The sequence below is a fragment of the Triticum aestivum genome, chromosome 3B (assembly GCF_018294505.1).
Source record: "Triticum aestivum cultivar Chinese Spring chromosome 3B, IWGSC CS RefSeq v2.1, whole genome shotgun sequence".
Lineage (NCBI taxonomy): Eukaryota > Viridiplantae > Streptophyta > Magnoliopsida > Poales > Poaceae > Triticum > Triticum aestivum.
Window position 1 is genome coordinate 565965230 of NC_057801.1, and position 11901 is coordinate 565977130.

General features: G+C 42.1%; 1 long non-coding RNA gene across 1 annotated transcript; it reads left to right on the plus strand.

Moving 5' to 3' along the window:
- Nucleotides 1–1064: 1064 nt before the first annotated feature.
- LOC123065746 (uncharacterized) lies at nt 1065–9389 on the plus strand. The gene is made up of 13 exons (XR_006431126.1): nt 1065–3205; nt 3363–3384; nt 3581–3687; nt 3771–3867; nt 4008–4084; nt 4264–4312; nt 4393–5940; nt 6108–6179; nt 6258–6351; nt 7039–7106; nt 7212–7295; nt 8103–8162; nt 8776–9389. It is a non-coding gene; the product is annotated as an uncharacterized lncRNA (long non-coding RNA).
- The last annotated feature ends 2512 nt before the right edge of the window (nt 9390–11901 follow it).

The window sequence follows — 11901 nt, forward strand, 5'->3', positions numbered from 1 at the left end:
ATCATGGTGCACCCACCCCGATAGGAGGATTAAAAGGCATCTCCTTTCACTCCTAGCCCGACATCAGCCACGAAGTCTGGATCGACACCTCCATGTGCCGCAGTGACTTACCCGCCAACTGATGCAGCAACCCGTGATGGTCGAACTAGACCGGTGCAAGTGGAGATCCCTTCCACTACCTAACCCTCCGCCCATCGGAGCTGCAAGACGAAACCAAGCCATCCAGATGCAGGAATGACCTTGAGCAGCTCCCTCGTGCCGCGCCTGCAGCACCCAGCCAGATCCCCGATGGATCCGGGCCACCATCACGCGCCCGCAGCGCACCCCCTTTGCCGATAGCCATGACTGCCTAGAGGCAAGGCCGCGGCCTTCGGCCCATGCCTATCCCGACCCTCATCGCTCAGCACACCAAATTGGCGAGCCACCACCGTCCACTGACGTTGCCCCCCCAGCATGCATCTTCGAAATCCGCATAGCTGACGCAGCCCTACCATCCGCCCACGCCATCGGCACGGCCGTCTGACTCCCTGTCGCCGTGCCCCCGACACGATGCCGCATTCCGCGTTGCGCACACCATTAGAAGGGGAGAAACACCCCTTCGCCACCTACACCGACCGGGCTTTGTCCGGCGGCGAGAGGGGAGGAGAGGCGATGAAGTGGAGGGAAGCGACAGAAGCTAGAGCTGGCGAGACGAGTTTTCGATCAACTCGGATACCGTGCCAAAAAAATTTGCACTTAAGTTAGTGCTAGCGAAATGAGTACATCGAATGTTTTTAGTTTCCTGTCCATATATGAAGTGGCGTTTTTTCCCTCTTTTTTTTGGTAGTGGTAGCATTTGTTTTCAACTCTAAAAAAGAGCACATTTGTTTCACCGCTCAGTTAAAAAAAAAAAGGAAAGAGACGGCAACGGCACGCACGGGCATCAGCTGTCTGGAAAACTCCCGTTCCGCCCTCAATTCGAGACGCGCCGCCGCTGACCCCGCTCCGGATCCAGCCCCAACAAACCAACCAGCTCCATATCCTTGTCTCAAAAAAAACTTACCTTTCATATCCGGCAAGGACAAGGCTCCGCCCGCCGCCACCGCCTCCGCCCCGGCTATAAAGGTCCGCCCTTTGGCCGGTCCGCTCCTCCTCTCTCCATCCGGGCCGCGCCTCTCGCCTCCTTCATTCATCCTCCGCTCGTCCGGGTCGCGCCCTTTGGCTGTACCTCCGCGTGCTGGTCTCCAATTCCAAGTCCATCCGCCCGCTCGCGCCCTGCTCCCTCTCCGCCTGCGGGGCCGCGCCGCTCCCCGAGGACGCGGGCGGGCGCCCGGGGCTCGGCCAAGTGGCGGGCGACCGGCGGCGGGGGCACCAGCGTCGTGCGCCAGCTGCATGCGCGCGCTCGTCCTCGACTCGTTCCTCTCCTCCTCTCGCGTCCGGTGAGGCGACTCGTCCTCGATTCTTGCCTCTCCTCGTGTCGCGTCTGGTGAGGCAATTCGTCCTTGATTCATGCCTCTCCTCCTCTCGCCTCTGTTTCTATGTTGCTCGTCCTCGCTCGATTCGTCCGTTTAGAGTAGAAGAATCGCGTCTGGTTTGTTTCATTTCGCTCGTCCTCGATTCGACTGTCTTGAAGCGCGTCTGATTTTATCGGTTTTGCTCGTCCTCGATTCGTCCGTTTAGTTAGAAATCGCGTGCGTCTGGTTTGACTTGCTCGTCCTTGCCGTCGCCCGTTTAGAAGCGCTTCTGATATGATTTTGCTCGTCCTCACTGTCGCCCTGATGTTGTCGCGTGTTCTTGGGGCCGTCTCGTCGGGGGTCTCCGTCCCTGCGACTTTAGGAGGAAGCGAGCGAGCGGTCTGTCGGTTTGGGTCACCGTCTTGTTTGCGAGCTAGCAGGTCTGTTTGAGAAACTTGTGCGTGCGCTGCTGTTATCTGACGATCCCGGGTTTCGTTTTCGCGGTGGGAGCGATGGTTCCTGCGTTTCTGGTTGAGAAACTTTGCGTGCGCTATCTGACGATCTTGCGTTTCGTGTTCGCGTCGGGGAGACGGTTGCAGGAACGATCGGTTCTGGTTTCGAAACTGGAGCAGTGTCAAATCGGTTCCTCTGTTCCTCTGAAACTCATGCGCCCTTGTGATACTCTGGTGATTCTTGTTCTACCGCCAGGCGTGTGTGCTCCCATCCTAGACGCAGCGAATCTTTTTCTTGTCTGTTACGGTTGTTCTGATGGTGTTCTTTTCAACTTGTTTCTTGCTATCATGCTTTGCTTATGTTCCAATATATGATGATGTGTGTTCAACTTGTTTCTTGTTATCTTGCTTTGCTTATGTTCCAATATATGATGATTCGTGTTCAGGTGTGCAAACCATGTAGGCCGTGGGTACCGTGATGCGAGGCTTCTCTCCTGCTGACAAATTAGGATGATCAGAAAAGCTTGACTCTTGTAGCAATCACTTGCTTGGTTTACACTTCTTTGCGTGGCCGATTTGGCATCCAATGCATCATAATCACATTTTCCCTGTTTGTTTTCATATCCAATGCATCCACTCATCAGTTCCCTGTTTGTTTTCCCTTGTTTTCCTAATCAATGATCATGTTTACGGTGTGCGACAATACTGCATTTCTACTGTTCTTTCTTCCCTTTTGAAGTTCGCTGATTCAAACCTGATGTGGAAGGAAGGAATATTGATATCATTTCTGTGTTAGTATACTAGCCATGGTGTTTTTTTTCAAGTTATTAACCATATCTCTTACTCCCTCCGTAAACTAATATAAGAGTTTTTAGATCACTAGTTTAGTTATCTAAACGCTCTTATATTAGTTTACAGAGGGAGTACAAATTTGCCTTGAGATGCTACATGTTTATATGGCATCATTGATTGCTGTTTGTGTATGGTTATTACGATTGATTGATTGATTGTTGTTTGTTGTTTGTTGACTGATTGATTGATTGTTGTTTGCTGTTTGTTGATTGATTGATTGATTGTTGTTTGTTGATTGGTATCGAACTTTGGTATTGGTAGTTTCTGATCATAGGTAACTGCACTATTCTTTTCTCTCAGCTTTGTTGTGATTATGTCTTATGTGGATATCCTTTCTTTTTTCTGTATTACTGCTGTCCAGTCACTGGAATGACGCTTTTCTAAGTATTTAAGGTACATACATGTGGATCTGGACATGTCACATTTGCTCTTTATTGTGTTGCGAAGGAGGGTTGGCATATAGCGCAGGTATATTTACGTTCTTTACATTTTGCGATGCTGATGCCTGTAGTCCCAAAGCGTTTATTTAGCCAAATTTTGTTACTGGAACTTCATGATGGCTAATTTGATTCGTTATGGTTGTTCTGATTGTTCTGATGGTGTGCTTCTGGTGTTTGAACTGAAGCCGTGGATCGCTCATCAACCTGGTATGTGTTTGGATGATAATTCCTCTTGAATTTAACTCCTTTACACAATGTTTGTCTCACGATTGGTAATGGTAACCTTACAAATGCATATCCCACATTTTAGCTAGTTATATAGTAACGCCATACTTCTTTGGACATTGTTCTATAAATGACAGTATGGTGAGCTCACATATTGTGTCGGAATCTACCTACGCAGATGAACTCTTTCTGGATAGGACAGAGGTACAATGTTTGCATCCATGGCAGAAGGTTCTTATGATTGTTCAAAGGTCCTTGCTCATCAAAGGTCCTTAGACTCAAGAGGTTTGTCACTGCACTGCTGACTTTGCTTGAGAAAAAAAGCTTTTGCACATTTTATAGTTATATTGATGATATTTTTTCTACAGGAAGGTGACAAAATTATTGATCTTGTAAGCAAGTATGGACCAACAAAATGGTCTCATTGCAAGGTCCTGGATGTATAGGCTAGCAATGTCAAGAGAGGTATTATTCTGATTGTTCTATTCTATTTTTATGGTTTGCTGAATGCATTTTCCCCCTTCGTGCAAGACAAAATGGTGGGATGTTTGCTAATTTGGAAACACACTGATTACTTCCATTTGTGTACTTCTATTTGTTCTCAGTTCTTCTCACCTATAGCTGAAGTCAAAGACGACAAACCAGGTGAATTATTGGAGTTGCAAGATACACAGAATCATCTGTAAGTTTCTATCCTTTCAAATGGTCAGAGTATGAACTTTGATCAGTTTGTTTGAGTTTTTTATACAGAATCCTTGATTTCTTGATAACTTTGATACACACATGAATAATTACTTGTGCTGTTATGATCATAAACTGATTTCTAAGTACTTTTGACTCATGATGCTTATTACATCACAGGTCATCTGAATCTTCTTTTGTAAATATGACTGCTGGTGCTGCTGATGGCGTAAGCTACTTTTCTTGCTTCAAGAATAATAGAAATATCATTTACATCACTCACATTTTAAGTTGCTCATGTCATTTCAGGCTAGCCATCGGCTTGGAACTGATGAGAGTCAACTGCTGTTGCCAACTTGAAACATATATTTTTTAGGTATGAATGGCTTACCTCTCCTCCTCTCGCGTCTGGTGAGGCAATTCGTCCTCGGTTCGTGCCTCTCCTCCTCTCATGTCTGGTGAGGCAATTTGTCCCCGCTGGATTCGTCCGTTTAGATTAGAAGAATCGGTCTGATTTGTCATTTTGCTCGTTCTCGATTCGTCTGTCTTGAAGCGCGTCTGATTCGATTGATTTTGCTTGTCCTCGATTTGTCCGTTTAGATAGAAAATCGTGTCGATGTTGCCCTGATGCTCTCACATGTTCTTTGGGTCGTCTAGTCAGGGGTCTGCGACTCTGGGAGGAAGCGGGCGGGCGAGCGGTCGGTCGGTCTGGTTTGCGAACTAACAAGTCTGTTTGAGAAACTTCTGTTCCTACGTTTCGTGCTCACGGTGAGCGATGGTTCCTGCGTTTACTTGTGTGTGCGCTTCTGTTATCTGACGATCCCGCGTTTCGTGTTCGCGTCGGGGCAACGGTTGCAGGAACAATCGGTTCTGGTTTTGGAAATTGGAGCAGTGTCGGATCGCTTCCTCTGTTCCATCACCTGCGTTGTTCGTCGGTTATTTTCATATCTGAAACGCATGCACTTGATACTCTGGTTGCCCTATGTCAATTCTTGTTCTACCGACAGGCGTGTGTGCTCCCATCCTAGATGCAGAGAATCTTGTTGTGTCTGTTACGGTTGTTCTGTTGGTGTTCTTTTCAACTGGTTTCTTGTTATCATGCTTTGCTTATGTTCCCATATGTCACGATTGATTCATTGTTGTTTGATTGATTGCCTTGACATGGATTGTTGTTTGTTGTTTGATTGATTGCCTTGACATGGATTGTTGTTTGTTGTTTGATTGATTGCCTTGAGATGGATTGTGTTTGTTGTTTGATTGATTGCCTTGAGATGGATTGTTGTTTGTTGTTTGATGATTGATTGCCTTGAGAAGGTATGTACCATGTAGGCCAATTGATTGCTGTTTGTTGCCTTGAGATGTTACATGTTTATATAACACGATTGATTACTGTTTGTGTATGGTTATTAAGACTGATTGCTGTTTGTGTATGGTTATTAAGATTGATTGTTGTTTGTTGATTGATTGATTGTTGTTTGTTGATTGGTATCTAACTTTGGTATTGGTAGTTCCTGATCATAGGTAACAGATCTAACGCTTTTCTTTTTTCTGAACTTTGTTGTGATTATTATATGCCTTCACATTGCACTGCTCCCAGATCCATATCGACATGCCCACGCTGTCTGATGAGGATAAAGATGTAAGGAACTCATCCCTAGAATCTCTCATGCTCCTTGTATTAACTTGGCGACTAGATTTACATGTTAAATTATTATTTTCGTGAAACTGGAGCTCCTTGTTGTAACCCATTATATGACTTTATGAGCGTGCACCATTTTCAGGTTATGAAAAAATGGGGAAAACAAGATTGACTTCCTCTCTCTTTCTTATACAAGGAATGCAGAAGATGTGCGTCAAGTAAGTAACTCATTATGTCGATATTTAGAGTGTACTACTTCACAGTGCCATCTTTCCCAACAGATTGAATTTTTTTTATATTGATATTTTGTTGAATAGTATCACATGTTTGTTTGCATTTCATACTTTGGAAAAATGTTCCGTTGATAGTATTTTTCCTGCAATAGGCACGGGAGTTCCTCTCAAAGTTAGGTGATCTTAGCCAAGCTCTGATTTTTGTCAAAATTGAGAATGTAGAGGTAATTTCAAGATATTCTTTCAACATTCCTGAGCAACTTTGATTTGTTTACCACCTATTGTCTCCTTATTCCTTGCAGAGCTTGAACCATTTTGATGAGATCATGGAAGAAGCAGATGGTACATTTCTGTCAGGATGAAACCATGGAATTAATTGATCTTCCACCTGAAAAGGTTGGTTATCTCAACCTTCGCAATGCATTATCTCTTAACATGTCGTCCTAGGTAGTGAAAAAATTAGAGAGAATCACCCCAATTCTTAAGGGTCGTATCTAAATGATATTGCATTTAATTAGTTTATGGATCTTTTTTACATCTCAACATTGTGGCCTAGTTGTGGAGAAAATTAAAGAATAGGAAAACAGGGAGTGCAGGAAAACGAGCTAAGAGCCATATCTGTATGAACGTATAGCTCCACTCTCATTCTTTCTTAATTATTACAGTGCCACATCAACATTTTGACTATGATAACGTGCTAAGAGCCAAGCATTGTGAGTGCCCTTGGCAGTTGTGAAGGCATTTTGCTGGATTAACATGTATTTTTCCCATTTGCATGAAGCTTAGTGGTGATTTTATGTGCTTTAGTTAGATTTGCTCTTTTTTAAACAAAAATCAAGGGTCTCTATTCAGTGCTGCTTTATTCGTTCTTTAGGTGTTCTTATATTTCAGAAGTCTGCTCTGCACAAGTGCAACATGGCTGGAAAGTCTATTGTTTCCTCTGCAGTGCGTATTTTGTTTCTTCTCATTTTCCAACGTTTTGATAGTGTTTACAGGGGAACAATTTCTGTCTTCCATTGATTGAATATCAGGCTTTGACACTTGGGTTTATCAGTCTGAAATAGTTCACTACCTATTTGCTAGGTGCGGCCTGCTATCAAAGTTAAGGCTTCGGTCGTCATTTGCTTCACCTCATCTGGACGGGCTGCAAGGTAGAAAGAGAAAGAAAAAGAGTATTTCTTCTTATAGGCGCTTCACCTCATCTTGTAGTTTAATGGAAATTGATTCATATATTATGCCGTATCGAGTATCTGCAGGCTAATTGCCAAGTACAGGTCCACCATGCCATTCCTCGTCTAAAAACAAATCAATTGAAGTGGAGCTTCACAAGCGCATTTGAAGTATGTGAACAGCCTTTTTCCTTGTAACCTTTTGAGTACCTCCTTCTGTGTGTGCTATATCTAGCTAATAATGATTCAGAACTAGCATGTTGATCTTCAAACTTTGAAAGATAACTTCAGGCAACACTGAACCTTGCACAATCGTGCAACTCAATACAGAGGAACAATATATAAGTATTTGCCATGTAATGCTAGAAAATTCATTTAGCATTTAACCTTTATGGTTTTGCCTTGATACAACATCCTTTTTTTCTCTCAGCAAAATATTGATGATATGTATTGCTCCTTTATTTTACTTGGTGCATAATTCCTACTACCTCTGTTTCAGTTTATAAGGGATGCCTGTATTTCTAGATCATCAGTTTGACCAACAAAATATGTATTATATGCTGAAGTATACCATTGAAATTTGTATTTGAAATAGGTTTGTCATGGTGTACCTTTTGTAGCACACCTCATATTTCATTGGCCAAATCGTTGATCTGTAAATAGCATGTGCCTAACAAACCGAAAGATTGGGAGTATGTTGTTCAAACGGAATCGCTAATGTACTATAGAATTTACCCTGATGAGAAACAGTGTGGTGTTCAACTAGACTCACGAATTAACATGTATTACCACGTGTCTAATACATCCGTATCTAGACAAATCTAAGGCAAGTAATTCGGGATGGAGGGAGTACTATAGAATTTTGCCCAATAAGAAACAATAAGAAACAATACTGCTTATGTTGGACTGAGACTTGTCTCTGGTGTTTGGCAGTGTGCCACTTTTATAACTCATATTTGTTGCATTATCTTCCTGCAGGCAAGACAATTACTCATAGTTAGAGGCCTCTTTCCCATGCTAGCTAATCCACATCACCCGGTGAGTTAACCTGCCTTTCATCTGTTGCCTACATTAACCATTCTTTGGTGGTTCTTTTCAATTTTAGAATACATGACCTAGTATGTATAATATGAAAAATAGGAACTACCTATAAATATCAACGCCCTTGTTCTTCTGAACATAAAGGGAATAATGGCAGTTGGTGTTAGTGCATATTCCCAATATGTGAAAAGTGGATGCTTTACATACACTAGGCCAGTGAATTAATTCTGCTTTTATGGTTTTTGCTTGCATCATGTTCTACTTACAAATGGAATAAACACTAGACTGCAGTTCACTTTTGAACTATTGGCAAGTCATCATAAGCTTGGTTAATCAGTACATTATTTCGAACTTGACTGGTGGTAGGCTGGTTTGTTTATTCTGTATATAATATAAACGCAATATGTGAGGTTATAAGCTGGTGAGCACCAGTGAGGCTGATGTTTGGAGGTGTTTCATCTTGCATCCACCTTGAATTATTTGGTAGCTAAAATTCCTTGATTTGGACCCAACAAGTAAGAAATAGCTAGAATTCCTTGATTTGGACCCAACAAGTAAGAAGGTTGGTTTGCCTGGTGATTTGTACTGACATTGTTTCTCTGCCCTGCAGGCTGAATCTACTAGCACTACAAATGAATCAGTGTTGAAGGTTGCTCTTACCTTAGCCAGAATTTCTATAAGAATGTTGCTCATGTTACATGCCTTCCTTTCTCTAGTAAGTAGAACAAGAATACATTTAATATTTCTTTTATGTCCATATGCGTACGCTCATGATATTTTGAATTATAAACCAAATTCTAAATAAATAAGCATGTGTCTCTGTTGTGGGTAGTGAAGAAGATAATCACTTAATGAGCCTCTAACTAGCTTCCTATTTTCAGGAACGAAGATCAGTTTACTCATTCAAGTTCTGGAATTCTTTATAACTTTTTGAGTTTACTCCGGTCTTGCATGTATTAGCTCTGTTTGTGCCCCTATCTATGTCAGTTTCTTGTGTGCAAAGCACTCCTTTATGTGTGTGTGACTCTGTGTGGCTTGACTGTGTGTGTGTGTCTTGACTGTGTGTGTGTGACTGTGTGGCTTGACTGTGTGTGTGACTGTGTGTGGCTTGACTGTGTGCGCGCTTGACTCTGTGTGTGTGATTGTGTGTGAATATTGCATTTGCTTGATGGTGTGGCTTGTATGCTTTGTTGAATGATTGGTTGTATAACTTGTGTTTTATATATGTTGGGGCCTAACACTGCCTTTGCCGGTCCCAAGCCCGGATGTGAAAATGTGGAGGGAGCTGCAGTTACCTTCTTTGTATTGTTTGCATTACGAGTGTCGATAGAAATTACACTGTTTAGGTTACTGTCCTAATCGAATAGTGAACCTTCGCATAATTTGGTAGCATGTTATTTAAGCTTTAAAATGCATCCTTCCTTGCTATAAACTTACTGATTCCTTTCTGAAGTTGTACGAGGTCAGTGTTATGGTACGGGTGTGTTCCTTTCTGAAGTTGTACGAGGTCAGTGTCTGGTTTGATTTGCTCGTCCTCGCCGTCACCCATTTAGAAGCGCTTCTGATATGATTTTGGTCGTCCTCGCTGTCGCCCTTATGCTCTTGCGTGTTCTTGGGGCCGTCTCGTCACCGTCTGGTTTGCGAACTAACAAGTCTGTTTGAGAAACATGTGCGCTTCTGTTATCTGATGATCCTGCGTTTCGTGTTCGCGGTGGAGCGATGATTCCAGCGTTTCTGTTTGAGAAACTTGTGCGTGTGCTTCTGTTATCTGAGGATCCTGCATTTTGTGTTTGCGTCGGGGCGACGGTTGCAGGAAGTTCTGGTTTCGAAATTGAAGCAGTGTCAAATTGGTTCCTCTGTTCCATCACCTGTCTCCCATCCTAGATGCAGAGAATCTTGTTCTTGTCTGTTACGGTTGTTCTGATGGTGTTCTTTTCAATTGGTTTCTTGTTATCATGCTTTGCTTATGTTCCCATATATGGTGATGTGTGTTCAGGGGTGCAAACCATGTAGGCCGTGGGTACCATGATGTGAGGCTTCTCTCCTGCTGATAAATTAGGATGATAGGCTGAGAAGAAAAGTTTGACTCTTGTAACAATCACTTGCTTGGTTTCCACTTCTTTGTGTTGCCGATTTGACATTCAATGCCTATCTTATTTATCATAATCATGTTTTCCCTGTTTGTTTTCATATCCAATGTATCCACTCATCAAAGCACCCTTTTCCCTGTTGTTTTCCCTTCTTTTTCTAATCAATAATCATGTTTATCATGGTGTTCGACAATGCTCCATTTCTATTGTTCTTTGTTCCCTTTTGTAGTTCACTGATTCAAATCTGATGTGGAAGGTAGGAAATATTGATCACTTCTGTGTTAATATACTAGCTATGATATGTTTATATGGCATGATTGATTGTTGTTTGTTTATGGTTGTTAAGATTGATTGATTGATTGATTGCTGTTTGTTGATTGATTGACTACTGTTTGTTGACCGGTATCTAACTTTGGTATTTGTAGACCTAGCACTATTCTTTTTTCTGAACTTTTTTGTGATTATGTCTTATGTGGATATCATATTCTTTTTTTGTATTACTGATGTCCAGTCACTGGAATAACACTTTTCTAAGTATTTAAGGTACAGACATTTGGATCTGGACATATCACATTTGCTCTTTATTGTGTTGCTAAGGACACTGATGGGTTGAGTTGGCATATAGCGCAGTTATATTTACGTTTACATTTTGCAATGCTGATGTCTGTAGTCCCAAAGCGTTTATTTAGCCAAGTATGGTGTTTGTGCTCAGAATGATGTATATGTAGAATCCAGGGGCGGATGGATGTTTTTATGACGGCTAATTTGATTCGTTATGGTTGTTCGGATGGTGTGCTTCTGGTGGTTGAACTGAAGCCGTGGATCACTCATCATCCTGGTATGTGTTTGGATGATAATCCCTCCTGAATTTAACTCCTTCCTATATTTTACACAATGTTTATCTCACGGCTGATAATGGTAACCTTATAAATGCATATCCCACATTTTAGCTAGTTATATAGTAACACCATACTTCTTTGGACGTTGTTCTGTATATGCAAGTGTAGTGAGCTCACATATTGTGTCGGTATCTACCTGCGCAGCTGAGCTCTTTCCGAATAGGACAGAGGTACAATGTTTGCATCCATGGCAGAAGGTTCTTCTGATTGTTCAAAGGTCGTTGGACTCAAGAGGTTTGTCATTGCACTCCTGACTTTGCTCGAGAAAAAAAAAAGCTTTTGCACATTTTATAGTTATATTTATGATATTTTTTCTACAGGAAGACGACAAAATTATTGATCTTGTAAGCAAGTATGAACCAACAAAATGGTCTCATTGCAAGGTCCTCGATGTATAGGCAAGCAATGTTGAGAGAGGTCTTCTGATTGTTCCATTTTTATGGTTTTCTGAATGCATTTCCCCCCTCCGTGCAAGACAAACGTGGGATGTTTGCTAATTTGAAACACACTGGTTACTTCCATTTGTGTAACTTCTATTTGTTCTCAGTTCCTCTCACCTATAGCTAAAGTCAAAGACGACAAACTAGGTGAATTTTGGAGTTGCAAGATACACAAAATCATCGGTAAGTTTCTATCCTTTCAAATGGTTAGGAGTATGAATTTTGATCAGTTTGTTTGCTTGTTTTATACTGAATCCATGATTCCTTGATAACTTTGATATACACACATGAATAATTACTTATGCTG